Raw genomic sequence first — 4,588 nt, 5'->3', positions numbered from 1 at the left:
TCTCAGTGCCACATCTTAAAATGCGATGTTTCTAGTCATAGACTGTTCCAGGTGGAAAAGACTTGTCTTTGGAAGCATTCGGTGCTGAAGTTTTAAACTGTGGTTCTAGGAGACCAAGTGTTCTGTGGTGCCCCCTGCCTTGAATTCAAACTGCTCCTCTTTCACCAGTCTAACCCCAGACCCAGACACCTAATCCTGTGTTTTCTCCGTGCTTCACAAGTCTTCCGTGAGAACACATCTGCAGCTTCATCGTGGGATTGTTTGAGGCAAAGAAGTTTATTTCGCAGCCACCTTCTTGGAAGTGCTGTGCTGTGCTCAGTCACTCAGTCATGTCTGACTTTACAACCCTATGGACCGAAGCCCCCCAGGCTCCTCCGTCCATGGGATTCTCCAGGCAAGAATACTGGAGTGGGTTGCCATTTCCTCCTCCAAGGGATCTTCCCAACCCAAGGATTGAGCCCATGTCTTTTGCATCTCCTGCATTAGTAGGCAAATTCTTTACCACTGCACAACCTGGGAAGCCCTCCTTGGAAATAATACCAGAACAGTTCCCTTTCTTTTTGATTTTATTTTTTTATTGAAGTATTAATATAATTTATTTACAATAGTGTGTTCAGTTCAGGTCAACAGCGAAGATTCAATTATACGTTTGTATATTTTCCAGATTCTTTTCCCTTATAGTAGGTTATTACAAAATATTGAGTGTAGGTCTCTGTGCTATACAGTAGGTCCTTGTTGGTCATCCATTTAAAGTATAGTAATGTGTATATGATGGGTTTCCTTGGAGGCTTAATGGTAAAGAATCCGCCTGCAATACAGAAGACACAGGAGATGCAGGTTCGATCTCTGGGTTAGGAAGGTCCCCTGGAGGAGGTCATGGCAACCCACTCCAGCATTCTTGCCTGGAGAATCTGCCTGGACAGAGGAGCCTGGTGGGCTACAGTCCATAGGGTTGCAAAGAGTCTGAGCACGCATGCACACAGTGTGTATGTGTGAACAGCAACCTCTTAATTTATCTATCCCCTCACCAGGACAATTCCTAATAGTAAATTGCATTTCCCAAGGTGAGGGGTGTTAGTCGATATTATGAGGGGAAAATAGGTCACTTGATTTAATAGGTTTGGAAAATGCCAGTTAGATAGAATTAACCTTTTTACTAATGCTTCTGTTTGTTTGGTTTGGTTTCTTTTTTTTTTTTTTCTAATAGTAATGATAGCTCTTGTGCACCTTCAGGATCCCTAGCACCTTCCAGAGCTCATCCCACTGAATCCTCATGACGCCCTCACGACTTAGGTTTTCATTGGAAATCTTTCTCTACAAAAGAGGAGACTAGTGTTTACAGGGCTATGTGATTTTGCCCCCGAGCATGCAGCTAATGTCCAGGACTTTGAATGGTTCCAAAGATTGGGATCATAACTTGGATGCCGTTGCAGGACTTCTCAGGGCCTTGAATAAGATGCTGGCCGCTGGGCTCTTTTGACCACAGAGCCCGTTCTTCACAGCAGATCTGTCTATAGCAAGACTCCTTCAGGACAGGGTAGCAGGGACTCAACATCAGCCCATCTGCACCCCAGCCTGCACCTACAACAGCTAGAGTGAACAACCGTCCAGTTTGTTCAGGGTTGAGGTGGTCTTTGCCTTGTAGAACTTTCAGCTTTAAAAAGTTGTTTTTTAATTATTATTCAGATACAATTCACGTGTCATGAAGCTGATCATAGTAAAATGGACAACTCAGTGATTTCCAGCATATTCAAAATGTGGCGCAACCATCCCCATTGTTTAATTCAAGAATGTTTCTGCCAGCCATCATGAAACCTGCACCCGCATACCCCTCCAGAAGCCCCTCAATTTCTCCCTCCCAGCCCCTGAGAACCAGTAACCCACTTCCTGCTTCTATAGATTTGCCTGTTCTGGACATCTCACAGAAATAGAGTCATACAGTGTCTGCTCGTTTGTGACCGTTTCACTGCACCTGGCATCGTGTGTTCAGTGTTCATCTGCGTTGTACCGGGTGTCAATGCCTCCTTCCTTTTTATGGCTGAATAGTATTCCACTGGGATCCCAGGTGGCACTAGTGGTAAGGAATCTGCCTGCCACTGCAGGAGATACAAGAGACTCGAGTTTGATCCCTGGGTTGGGAAGATCCCCTGAGGGAGGGAATGGTGACTTACTCTAGTAGTCCTGCCCGGGAAGTCCCATGGACAGAGGCGCCTGGCAGGCTACAATCCATGGGGCCCCAAAGAGTTGGACACAACTGAGCAACTGAGTACATACACAGCATTTCATTGTGTAAATATACCACGTTTCATTCATCCATTAATCTGTTGATGGACATCTGTGTTCTTTCCACTTTTTGGCTATTTGAAAAAATACATGTATTTATTTGGTTGTGTGGGCCTTAGTTGCAGCACATGGGGTCTTTAGCTGGGGCATGTGAACTCTTAGTTGAAGCATGTGGGATCTAGTTCCCGACCAGACATCCAACCTGACCCTCTTACATTGGGAGCATAGAGTCTTAGCCAATGGACAGCCATGAAGTCTCTACTTTTGGCTATTATATATGAGTAATGCTGCTATGAATATGTGTAGATCAACTTTCAGGTGGACTAATGGTTCCAGTCTCTTTGGATACATACCTAGTAGGATTATCAGCTTATGTAGTAATTTTGTTTAACTTCTTGAGGAAATGGAATTTCCATTTTTTTCATTTTTTTGTCACAAAACGTGGCTTTCGAGATCTTCCTTCCCCTACAAGGGATTGAACCCAGACCCTCAGCAGTGAAAGCACGGAGTCTTAACCACTGGATCCCAGGGACTTCACCTGGAGTTTCGGTTTTAATAGCGGGAAAGTTCTGGGGAAACTAGAACGAGTTGATCACACCCTATAAATGAGTCCTCCTTGACGTCACTTGCCCTGGAACCTTAGATAAGAGGACAACCCAGTCAAGATACTGCTTTCCATGGGTTCGCTCCACTGCCACCCAACTTTTCTGGTTCGGTGGCATCCTGTACCACAGACTCTGCCATTTCCCCTCCAGACCGTGCCCTCCATTGTCTTCCAAAGATTGTCCTGTGGTTTGAGTCGCTTCTTTAAGCAAGCAACGCCTTCTCAATGGACGGGACTGAAAGCAGAGTCCCCTAGGGGGAAATGTCAGCGTTTTCTCCATCTACTTGGGAAGCCCTGGGTGTTCTGTGTCAGCAGGGACCTGGTACTTTTTGATCAGAGATGACTTGGGCCAGAATAGGATTCCAAGGGGGGCTAAGAGTGATAGGGAGCTTCCCTGGTGGCTCAGCTGGTAAAGAATCCGCCTGCAATGCGGGAGACCAGGGTTCGATCCCTGGGTTGGGAAGATCCCCTGGAGAAGGGAAAGGCTACCCACTCCAGTACTCTGGCCTGGAGAATTCCACAGACTGTACAGTCCATGAGAGTGCAAAGAGTCAGAAATGACTGAGCAACTTTCACTTTCAAGAGTGACAGAACAGAGCCCAAGTACTGAGCTGAAATCTGGAAATTCACACCTCTTTCCTCCTGCCCTAACATAATATAGAACCACCGTCTGAGTGGGAAATCATGGAATTACTATGTAGAGAACTGACATGTGGGTACAGGGGGGAAGGGGAGGGTAGGACAAGTTGGGAAGTAGCGTTGACATACAGACACTATATTGCTGAAAATAGATAGCTGGTGGGAAGCTGCTGTGGAGCACAGGGAGCTCAGCTCGGTACTCTGTGTTGATGTAGAAGGCTGGATTGGTTGTGGGGGCGGGGGTTGTCTCAAGAGGGAGGGGATATATGTATACATATAGTAGATGCACAATGTTCAGCAGAAACTCACAACATGGTAAAGCAATTATACTCCAATAACGTAAAAAATTAAACTTAATTTATTTTAAAGGCTAAGCATGAATCTTAGAGAAATCCTTCCAGGTTCGTTGTTCAGTCGCTCAGTCGTGTCTGAGTCTTTGAGACCCCATAGACTGCAGCATGCAATGCTTCCCTGTCCTTCACTATCTCCTGACGTTTGTTCAAACTCAAGTCCATTGAGTCAGTGATGCCATCCAACCATTTAATCCTCTGTGGCCCCCTTCTCCTCTTGCCCTCAAGCTTTCCCAGCATCCGGGTCTTTTCCAATGAGTCGGCTCTTCGCATCAGGTGACCAAAGAATTGGAGCTTCCGCTTCAGCATCAGTCCTTCCAGTGAATGTTCAAAGTTGGTTAATCTCCCTTCCATAGCTTTCCTGGATTAGAATCAGAGGCTTAAACGCCTTCATATTTGCACAGAATTGCATTCTTTTTTTCACCTGCATTTTCCTAATGGAAGCATTCTGTGAGGTTTCTGCCCATCTTGCCTTAAGAGATTTCAGGCAACAAAGAAATTGAAAGCAGGGTCTTGATGAGATATTTGCACACCCTTGCTCATTAGCAGCCTGAGTCACAGGCGGAAGCCACCCAAGTGTTTGTTGATGGATGAAAGGATAAAATGCGGTGCATCCACACAATGGAACATTATTCAGCCTTTAAAAGGAAGGAGATTCTGACACACCCTGCAGCAGGGATAAACCTCAAGGATATGATGCTCAGTGAAAGAA

The sequence above is a fragment of the Capra hircus genome, chromosome 7 (assembly GCF_001704415.2).
Source record: "Capra hircus breed San Clemente chromosome 7, ASM170441v1, whole genome shotgun sequence".
Classification (NCBI taxonomy): Eukaryota; Metazoa; Chordata; class Mammalia; order Artiodactyla; family Bovidae; genus Capra; species Capra hircus.
Note: the sequence above shows the minus strand (reverse complement) of the source record.